Source organism: Mytilus galloprovincialis, chromosome 1, assembly GCF_965363235.1.
Source record: "Mytilus galloprovincialis chromosome 1, xbMytGall1.hap1.1, whole genome shotgun sequence".
Lineage (NCBI taxonomy): Eukaryota > Metazoa > Mollusca > Bivalvia > Mytilida > Mytilidae > Mytilus > Mytilus galloprovincialis.
The window spans coordinates 121,828,836-121,840,752 of record NC_134838.1 but is presented as its reverse complement, the minus strand read 5'-3'; the positions used below and the strand labels follow the sequence as shown (position 1 = coordinate 121,840,752).

Here is an 11,917-nt window from a genome sequence, read left to right as displayed (position 1 = left end):
GTTTTAATTAACAAAAAATGTTTTCTTGTCGCTAAATAGTTTCTTGTCGCTTGTTGTCGCTAAAATAATTCTTGTTGTCGCTTCTTGTCGCTTGTTGACGCTTGTTGTCGCTAATTAGTGAGACCGCAGTTTGCCTTAAACTTCCCGCTATAATATACGAAAATAAAGTCTTCATTTTTGTTTTAGATCAGATAACATTATTCAAGACTAATTGCATTTAAAATAAGAAATGAATATTCGTGTTCAATTTAATCATATAATGCAAACTTTAGGTTAAAAAATAGATGTCGTTAATGACGCTTTGGTTAGCTTTGTTTAATAAGAATAGGTGAAAAAAGTAAACACCTGTGGAGCGCTTTCCTCAATAAAACACAGGTATTGTACAACATGTTCTGTTACTGTAAGATTCAATCTTAATTTTATTTTACCAAAATCGCAAAGAAACCTGGCCAGCAATATACACAGGTTAGGAGGTTTGTGATAAACCTTTTGTAATGGGGATAAAAATTCGAATTTCTTGTTTAATAGAATTTTACATTTAACTTTTACAAATGTTTTAAGGAATGACTGTAATTGGAGGCAGGCATTACCTGTGAAAGGGGACGAAGTCTGTATGGATTATTTTTTTTTGTAACTTCAAAATCTGTAAACCCTCTTGCTGCCGACCGTTTTTCAAGGTTTCATTTCATGTGCCATAGAAATTATACGACAGCTCGACAACTGTGACGTTACATGTAATACAATATAACGTCTTTCAATATATGACATCAGGACATACTGACCGTTACATTTGGGACCCATTGGAGAAAAACATGACACTTTAATTTGGTCTTTTAATTGAAAGAGATACAGCAATGATGAGAAGCTTGCATAAATTTAACCATGGAAATATGTGTCCTTCTGGCACCTCATCCGGCAGCGAGAGGGTTAAAAAAGAAATGGAAATACTGATTTTGGTTCTGTTGTTAGGGATTTTACTTGTGAAATTATTAAAGTTATGATGTCATGTTCAATGTAAACAAAGAAACGCGATCGTCAGGTAATGTTTATTCATATCAAAGACTAAGAATTATTAAAAATGAAATTGGTATTATGTTCCTTGAGTTCCTATATATTTCTAGACTACTCGAAATCTCATGACAATGAGACCAAAGAAGGAAGTAGACTTCTGTGCAAATGCGGGAATCAAAAAAAGAAGTTAACGATTTTGAGTTCATTAATACATGTATGTACAATGCAAATTCCAGATTCTTTTTTTTCTTTTTCTACTGTCATGACTGTAATAATAATGATTTATGTCTACGAGCTGATAAACAAAACAATGTCAGCCAATCAGAAGACACGTTACATCCCAAATTAAATTATTGCAAAATATTATCATAGTTACAAAATGTATGTTTCCTGTAAAATTATTGAAAATTCCTTTAGTTTTTAAATTAATTTTAAAAAAGTATGAATTGCTGACTTTGAGTGATTTTTCCCAAGCATTAGTAAAGTAGGGAATTCACACAGAAAACATTTAAGCGATTTGATTTCACAAAAATTTCGACAAAAAGCACTGTGACAATTTTACATGACAGTGACTGTAGTTGAATTCAGACTTTTTTAAATCTACATTTGTATATACTTATCTGCTCTATGATTACTACTTTGATGCCTGAAAGATTATCATTCAATAATTCTGAATACTTGGAATAAGTTGATTAGATCTCATTCAATAAAGTATTTACACTTGTATGCAAATTTGTCTGCCATTACGTAAAATCACACAGATTCCCGTAAACTTTGACATCACAATTCAAAACATTTGACTTCACTATTAAAAATTGATTGTTGCTTGACGTCAGAAATTAAGGTTATTTTCAGAGGCGAATTACTGTTATTCAGAGGCATAATTCAGCTAAATACCACATGTGTAAATAAGTTTATGTCAGCACCATCAAATTTCTGGATTCTTGACACTTTTTTTAGTTTTAACATGTTTAAGACGGTTTTATTCAAGCAAATCTAATGAACTGAGAAAAACACAAATATGTTTCATCAAATCATCAACTCCCATAAATATGTATGTTTTTCAAAATTTTGTCTATATTATATAGATGTGAATTTACAATGTATGCGTATATACTATCTATGCGAAATTTATCCTGCCTACTAGTGGAAAACAGTTGATTCGTTGAAAATCTGTTATATTTTATTTGACCTAAAGGTATACTATTTACTTTGGCATTAAATTATACGCTATAATTCTACAAGTTTCATTTGGTAATTGTGTAACACGTCAACATCTTTAGTAATTTGATTTTTATTCATTTTTAAAATGCTTCATTGTATCAATCAAATCATTTTTTTCAATATTTAATACTATAATTACATTTTGTAGGTATAGGGAAAAACTGGAATCAGAATAATTTTTTTTGTCATCTGTATGACCAAATTTTTTTTTGTTATCTCCTGGACCAGAATATTTTTTTTTTTTTTTTTTATCAAATTGGGAGTCAGAATATTGGAATATTGATTAAGGAAAAAAGGTTGTTCACTAACTGCTATATAAGTTGTCAGAGAAATTTTAATTTGAATGCAAAGAGCATTTAAATGACATACATGACAATGTACATAGATTTAGGAAGATGTGGTATGAGTGCCAATGAGACAACTCTCCATCCAAGTCACAATTTATAAAAGTAAATCATTATACATGTAGGTCAAGGTATGGTCTTCAACATGGAGCCTAGGCTCACGCCGAGCAGCAAGCTATAAAGGGCCCCAAAAAAATTACAAGTGTAAAACCATTCAAACGGGAAAACCAATGGTCTAATCTATATAAGAAATGAGAAATACTTATGAACCACATAAACAAACGACAACCACTGAACATCAGATTCCTGACTTGGGACAGGTGCAAACAACTGGAGCTGGATGTATAGTTTACAAGTGTGAACAAATCTTATGTACATGTAGTTAAACCAGGCATATAGATGTGAACAAATTTAATGTGAAACCAGTGTAGATAACATTAAACTAATTGTAAACATATTTACTGTACATGGCATTTGGTGTGAACACGGCCTTAATCAATTCAATGACTATATATACACATGTAGCTAACCTCTGTAATATGTTTTTATTTTACCAGTATTATGCATAAACATGTTTAGGTAACTTTTAATAAAATGTGATTATCATAAATGCTGTATACATGTACATGTATACAATGTACAGTATATCTGTGACATCCTCTTAGTTATGTCCAACCTCTTGTATGGACACAATAAAAAATATCATATTTCAATACTCTTCATAGTGAAAAAATTCCTAAAAATCTAGATATTTATATATAAAAATTATAATTCTAGTATATCAGTATATATTTCATCTAGAAGGAAAATAATAAATTTCAATGTGCTTCAAAGAAATATTTTTTAACCATCTGTGCTATTACTGTGTTTCAGTTTTATTTGGGGATACAAATTTTGTATAGACTGGTGTAACTTTGGTTAATTCACAAAATCAAATATCCATTAAATACAATTTTCCTTCTATCCATGAATATTCACGACACTGATCTCCACAAATATAAATGTATTCACAGTATTAATAAAATCATTAACCTACATAAATAATGTTAAGTCAATGGGTATGAGTTATATCAGTATTATTCTGGGTATTAGCATCTCTCATATTCATTATCTGGCCCCATCCCCTCTGTCATGGACTATTCACTTTAAAACTTTTGCTTATTTAAAAAACATTAATGCTAAAATATGGGAAAAGGCCAGTTTAAGTTAAGGGGAACCAGATATTTCTTTTATTATTTCTTACAAAAATGTACTAAATATCAATTAAAACTGCATTCTTGACAGAGAAGCATTTAATTCAATATTGAAAGTTTGACCTATGACATTCCATACTGAAGTCAAGCCACTACTATGAGGCCACAGAGGTTATTTCTAATAATTGATTTATTCGTACATGTAAAGAATGCGAGTTGGTAGGATAGGTGAAAGATCTCTGAAAATTGTCTTTTATTGAAGTTTTAATCATTATTTCAAAAGCAAGATACCATATACATGTATAGATTGTTTAAAAAAATGATTTCTACATGTATTTGCTGGAGGGTTTTCTGTTGTGGAGATGCATTCAATGTATAATAAAATATTTGGGTCATTTAATTTCTCATCAGGGCTATTTCAAAAAAAATGATGCCAAAGTGTGACAAACATGGTAAAAAATTAAGTCATTGCTAATCTTTTTTCTATCATTTTTCTTTAATCCAGAGACATTCAAGTTTACAAAACTACCCAGGGTTAATGCAAAATAATAAAAACAAAAATTTTAACAACATTTTACTCATAAGAATTCATCCACTTTTCAAAGGAAACAACAAAATAATAATATCAACTGACAAACATAAATAAGAATATAAATATCAATGTAATTTTTTTGTTTGTTGCAATAAAGATACTAAATGATTTTCCTGCAATTTTTTTTAACTTATAAACAGTTTTTTTTTTTTAAATATGTAAATTTCACCAATTTTTAGTGTATTCTTTAATATCTTATTTCAAAAGTTTTTATATCTCTTTGCAAAAGCTTTAATTTTATATAAAAAGTATAAGGAAGCAAACATATATGATCTAATTACATCCTCTGAAAATTTCACAACAATTGCTTCAGTCAATTCTAAGTTTTCTTCATTTAAAAAATACAAACATGTGTTTTTTATCCTTTTGTTACACTCCTGACATATTTTTTCAGTAACTGTAAGACTGTTTTTTAATGGAATGTTTAAAAAATCAGTAATGATATCTATTTTAAATTTACAATCTCACAAATAAATAAATTTATTAGATATTTGATTACGTATTTTTTTAATTTCTGAGCAAAGAGCAAACTTTTAACATGTTTAATGAGAATTACACTTTAATTTTTAAGAATCTTTGGTGAATAGTGTGCAGAAAAATCACTTTTACAAGACAGATCGGCTTTCTGATTACATTGTAAAGATGTTACAATTATTTTAATAAAGAATCATGTTGAATTTTGTTATAGATAAGCTACATCAGAAACTTGTCAGGAGTGTAACAAATGTTACACTCCTGACCATAATTTATTGCTACCATATTTTAACCTGAAACTGACCTGAAATCATGTAGAGTCTTTATATTTCACATATTATTTAAGTGCAAATTAAGAACAGGTTAAAAAAAATTATATACTTCTTGCATATTTACAAATTTTGCTATTTGTCTATTTAAAAAAAAAGATGGCTTTCCTTTAAACCTTGTTCAGTCTCTTGTTTGATACTATATATATGCTGTTTTTATGTTAGATAATGTATTATGATAAGTTTGTTCGTACTACCAAAGATGGTAGCAGTATGTGCTCTGTATATTAAAAATTGTCCAAAAATGTACCCAAAAATGTCAGGAGTGTAACGCTTTAAAATGTTTAAGTGTAACATTCATGTTATTTTTTATAGAAACAATGTTGTTATTATTGGTTTTCTTTTCTGGAATTTGAGTGTGAACACCATCTGTTGCATATTTTCAGTAACAAACATGCCATTATTATGGCCTTTATTGCTTGTTTATGCTCAATACTTGTATGTCAGGACTGTAACACATTTAAACAAGCTAGTTCAATTGCAATTTTAGTTCAAATATTTCAAAAGTATTGATGTAGACTTGTATTCTGTGTTAAGCTGAGGTGTAGTAATGTCATTTTATAATAATTGTCAGCTTGTTTTTCTTCCAATAACTTACCTTTGCTAATAAGATTGAAATAAGGCATTTTTTTGTGTTACACTCCTGACATTGAAGTATTGAGCATACAAAAGCAATGAAGGCCATAATAATGGCATGTTTGTTACTGATGAACTGTAACAGGTAATGTTCACTGAAATTCAAGAAAAAACAACAACTATAACAACATTGTTTCTAAAATAAAATACATCTTAACCCAGTTGTTACACTCCTGACAGACCTGGGTAGTCCTCTTATTGTAACCATAATATTCCAGTAGTAGAATTTCAGGGTCAACTGGATGCACCTGTGCCAAGCTATGATACTAAACAAAAAAAATAAACCGTGCAAGATGTACAGAAACATGTTATTTCACCTACAAAGACATTTTCTGGCAGCATATTGACTTTTACTAACATTTTTTTTTTTACACAAACTTATTTGACTTACCTTATGAGGCTCATAAAAATGTAAATATATGGAAGAATTGAACAGGAAATCATAGTCAAGATATAATAGTTGGATGAAAGATATTGTTTGGTATTGTATCTGCCCTTATTTATTCTATATCATCAATGAATGCACATGCTTTTTTCTAAATGTCACACTAAAAGCGTTACACTCCTGACATTTTGAGGTACAATTTTGGTCAATTTTTTTTTTAAACAGAGCACATACTACTATTATCTTTGGTAGTTAGGACCAACTAATCATAATACATTATCTGACCTAAAAACATTACAGATATAGTATCATACAAGAGACTGACAAAGGTTTAAAGGAAAGGCATCATTTTTTTTGAAATAGCCCTTCAAAGTGAAATATGACTTTGTAAATGGTAAAACATAGTTGTTTGATATTTCTCTCTATGCACACAGTTGTAAATGGTTAATATCAAATTTTGTTGCCCAATGATAATTTTTATGCCCCACCTACGATAGTAGAGGGGCATTATGTTTTCTGGTCTGTGCCTCCGTTCGTGCATCCGTTCGTCCGTGCCTCCGTTCAGGTTAAAGTTTTTGGTCAAGGTGGTTTTTGATGAAGTTGAAGTCACATTAACTTGAAACTTAGCACACATGTTCCCTATGATATGATCTTTCTAATTTTTATCTCAAATTAAAGTTTTGACCCCAATTTCACGGTCCACTTAACACGGAAAATTATAGTGCGAGGGGCATCCGTGTACTATGTACACATTCTTGTTTAAACAAAAATCTGTGATTGTAATTTATAAGCTAGTTTTTTTAAGAATGTTTTGTATAGTTTTATGTGTTTTCAATGTTATGTTTCAATATTATATGTAGAATGTCTTCATGGTTGCCTGGAGTGCAGGAGGTGGTGGGTTGAACCGTTCCATCCCTAACTGGGTAAAACCGAAGACTTGAAAATTGATATTTGCTGCTTCATCACTAAATCATTCAGGATTAAGGATTAAGAGTGAAGAATGGTCGGCTCCAAATCAGAATAATGTGTCTGGATAAATTGACATCTCTTTGTGCACACTAGTACTGTTATTTGTAGTACTTTTAGAATTGTCTTGTGAAAAAAAATTATATCAAATTGACTTGTCCTGAATATTCTATTGACTTACAGCTGGATACTAAACAACCTATCTTCATATACTTATAATTAGTCAGCCCTTAAAAAAATTAATCAGCACCATTTCAGAAATAAAAAAGGATGAATATGTGTACCAGTAGATATTATTTAAAATTTTCAATTAAAGTTTGATTTCAAGAGGTTGCAAAAAATGTTGAAAAATCTAGACCGATACAATTTTTAGGCCTACAATTAGATGGCAACTAGGAGATAATAACTTTATCTTTAGTATTTCTTTAAAAGTAAATGAAAATGAAAGATTTGGGTCATATAGACTGTTTGAAGAAATTGTTGACATAATAGTAAAATATATATATCCTTTGTTCTCTTTATAGTTATAAATCTTGAGGAGATTTGTTTGAACTGTTGATAATGGGACTTTAAATACACAAATATTTGTTTTGTGTATTGTATTTACCTGACTATTGTCTCAGTTTAATTATAAGGTAAAAGACACCACCTCCACAGGTGTAATAGGCTTCATTTCCTGTTTGTGACAACTAAAGTTCATATGATCAATAGTCTGATACCAAAGCTAATTACTGCGGTTATTGATTATAATGCATTGTTTTATATTGAGATTTAAAAGTCGAAGGATTTTATTTAAAGACTTGACTGAGACTTTAAGCTTCTAACCACAATGTGGTCAGTTAAGCAGTTGTGACTCAGGACAAAACTTGTGCTGACTTCTACAGGAACATGTTCTTTATGGTATGTGTTTTTACTTTTGCTTACAAATACATTTGAATATAACTTAATGTTTTATTACTAATGAATTGTTATGCATATTCAATATTAGAAGATTTACTTTTTTACTATTTACAGTGTTTCTTGTTTTCAACTGAAATATAAAACGAATGCATTATTTATTTCTGTCTAGGCATGTAGATTTTGTGAATTTATTAGTCTTTCAAAAAAAGTCTTATTATTAAAACTGTAAGTACTATTCACATTATAGAGTGCACTCAACTCCATTCTTAATTGACATGGATTGTCAGTTTTCCTTTAAAAAGTCAGTGGTTTTCTCTGGGCACCAATAAAAACTTGCCACAAGATAAAGCCCCAAAATGACACTTAAAAGTGGCGTTAAATCACCAGCAATTAATCAATCACATGTTCATCACTTATATTAAAGTATTTTTACTTTTCTGTGATTTTGCGATTTTTGGGGTTGAAGACTTTGCTCAGTGCTCAGAGCACAAAAATCATCCTTTAACATTAAATCCAACATTTTGATTGGTTGATTTTGGAGTAAAATGTACTGACTCGAAAGTTTAATGACTTTTGTCTACTTGACATATTTGTTAGTTCATAGGCTGTAGGAATATTTTCTATGTCTTTTGTCAGGCCTTACCCTCAAATGGTCAGTGTTTGTCCTCATTTTGTAGTTTTGGTGTTTAATTTGTCAAAAGACCCTGTATTCATGTTGTTTTTATCAGTATCTGGACCAGTTCCTTTCAGGCATTCATAAATTTTTTATCAATAATTTATGAATGCCTCTATTCGATAGTTGACATGACATGTGGACTGATCCATTGTAGTCACCAAAGGAAACTTTTTTTTTATCAAAACATTACCTACCACAGAAAAACCAAGCCTATACCAATGAAACCAAACAACCTATTTATGACTATCCAAATTGATGATTTTTTATACGACCGCAAAAATTATAATTTTTTGGTCGTATATTGGTATCAAGTCGTCGTTGTCAGCGTCGTCCGAAGAAGGATTGTTTCCGGATAATAACTTTTGAATAAGTAAAAAGAAATCAATAAAATTTCAACATAATGTTTATAACCACAAAAGGAAACTTGGGATTGATTTTGGGTGTTATGTCTCAAAGATTTAGAAATTAGGGGCCCAAAAGGGCCAAAAAAAGCATTTATCTAGTTTCCGGACAAAAAGTTGTGTATTAGTATTTCAATTATTTTGAAATTGTACCACAATGTTTAATACCATAAGTAGACGGTTGGGATTTATTGTAAGGGGTCATTGGGCGAACAGTCTAGGAATTGAGGGCCAAAAAGGGGCCAAATACAAGTATTTTTCTAGTTTCAAGACAATAACTTGTATGTAACTGTATGGATCTCTCTGACATTGTACCACAATTTTCCATATAACACAGGGAAGGCTGGGATACAGTTTGGGGTTAATTTTCCCAAATATGTAGGAATAAGAGGCCAAAAAGGGCCAAAAAGAAGCATTTTTCTAGTTTACAGACAATAACTAGTGTTAAAGTGTATGGATCTCTATAAATTTTGACATGAAGATTCAATACCATTAAGGAAGGGTGGGATTGATTTTGTGGGTTATAGTCCCTATAGTTTAGGAATTGGGGGCCAAAAAAGGGGCTCAAAAATAATAATTTTTGTAGTTTTCAAACAATAACTTATGTTTAAGTGTATGAATCTCTCTGAAATTAAACCACAAGTTTCCAAACCATGAAGGGATGGTTAGTATTGACTTCGGGGGGTTATTGCTCAAAATGTTTTGGAATTATGGGCAAAAAAAGGGAAAAACTAGGTATTTCTGGACAATTAAGACAATTTAAAAGCAGTGTAAGGGAGGTAATTCTAAAACATTTAACATACAATGTTGGGTATGTTTGGATTAACCTCCCTTACACCACTTGTATATTATATATATAGAAATGCCAGGGTTTGGACTAATTGCAAAAAAAGGGGGGGTGGTAGTTTTCAATTTTTTTTTCTTCAAATTTCTCAAATTCCAAATTTTTGAAAAGTTAAAAGAAGAAAACTTTAATTGCACAATATTACGCAATATATTTGTAAGATCTTGACATTTGTTTTGTGTTAGAAACTCATATTTTCAATCCAAATTCAGAGCTATATCAAGCTTGAATGTTGTGTCCATACTTGCCCTAACTATTCAGGTTTCAAACTTCTGCGGTCGTATAAAGCTGCGCCCTGTGGAGCACCTGGATTAGGGTGTATTAATGTTATCCAGGGTATGTCTTTTCCCAATAGACAGTCTGGTTTTTGAAATCTGATCACTTTCACTGGAAAGTTTGCCAGTTACTACAAATGTAACCAGACTGAATCAATCAAATAGTTTATGTATAATATCAAACTAAACTTATCAATTTGTCAAACCAATGATCAGTAAATAATTCATGTGGTTTTATATTACAGATAATCTTTTTGTACCATTTCTCTACAAAGCATGAATGAAATATATATATAATGTAAAAATATGCAGATTATCGAATTCTGTAAAAGAAAAATATTTTGAAATTTAAGAGCATGATGATAAAATCAACTAGATAGTGAGGTACAATTGTAAATCAAAATTCTGCATCACTGGTATGTCTTTTTAATCACACCTGAATTAATTTATAAAGGTACTTATATGCTTCCTGTTGTGATATATGTAATATCATATATAAAATTTTATTAACAGATTGAGTTAATGTTGAACAGTAGAAATTGAATTAGTTATATATATAATTTTTAGCTCACCTGTCACAAAGGGCCAAGTGAGCTTTTCTCATCACTTGGCTTCCGCCATCCTTTGTCATTAACTTTTACAAAAATCTTCTCCACTGAAACTACTGGGCCAAATTTAACTAAACTTGGCAACAATCATCATTGGGGTATCTTGTTTAAAAATGTGTCTGTTGACCTGGCCAACCAACCAAGATGGCTGCCATGGCTAACAATAGAATATAGGGGTAAAATGTTGATTTTGGCTTATATCTCTGAAACCGAATCATTAAGAGCAAATCTGACAGTGTAAAATTGTTTATCTGGTCAAAATCTATCTGCCCTAAAATGATGATCATTTTATAGGGTATTTAGCTGATATAGCTTTTGGGTAGAAAAAATAGTAATGTTGAGTCATTGACAATATTTTGCAATAAGATCTTGTATACAAAAGATGTTGCTGTTACTGAAAAACGTTATTCACTATGAATGTTCCGGGTGTTGGAACCCCTCCTTTTTTTTGGCCAATCAATGCATTTGAATAGGAGCATATAGATGGAACCCCCCTTTTACTCTGGGTTGGGAACCCCCCCTTTTAAAAATGGCTGGATCCGCCACTGAATTTTCACATATTTAACAAGACAGTGACACCACAAATGTTGTTACTGCATTGAGGAGGGCCTTTAATAGTTTACTATACTGTATATATACAATATCTGCTTTGTTCATTGCTGAAAACCATACAATGTCCTAAAGTTGTTTACATCCTAATCATATTCACTTTGTCATCCTATTATTATCAATAAAATCTTTGTTCTGAGGAGACCAACAATTTTTTCTTGTAATCACATTATGAAAGTCTTTTATTATGTTTTCTCTTTTCCCTAAAAAATATGGATGCATACAGATTACAAAGACTTTACATGTGCAAAGGATTATAAAACCAAAGCCACTTACATGTTAATCCCCTAGATAATTGGTTAATATGTTATTAGATATACTTTATCCATTTGACATGTTACATATTTCTTCGTAATTTTAAAATGATTATGACTATCCGTACTCAACTTTAGTCAACTCTGCATCTATGGAGACTACCATTTTTTGTCGAGTCTGCAACTCTTCAGAAAG

General features: G+C 30.6%; 1 protein-coding gene across 4 annotated transcripts in view; it reads left to right on the top strand.

Annotated features, from left to right (window-relative positions):
• The first annotated feature begins 275 nt into the window (after positions 1–275).
• LOC143056044 (afadin- and alpha-actinin-binding protein B-like) overlaps positions 276–11,917 on the top strand; it is a 34,271-nt gene continuing 22,629 nt past the window's right edge. Inside the window, exon 1 of one of the 4 annotated variants that reach the window (XM_076229121.1) lies at positions 276–375. The gene's annotated coding sequence lies outside the window, so the exon portion shown is untranslated. The other 3 variants (XM_076229126.1, XM_076229142.1, XM_076229135.1) reach the window with 3 other exon arrangements.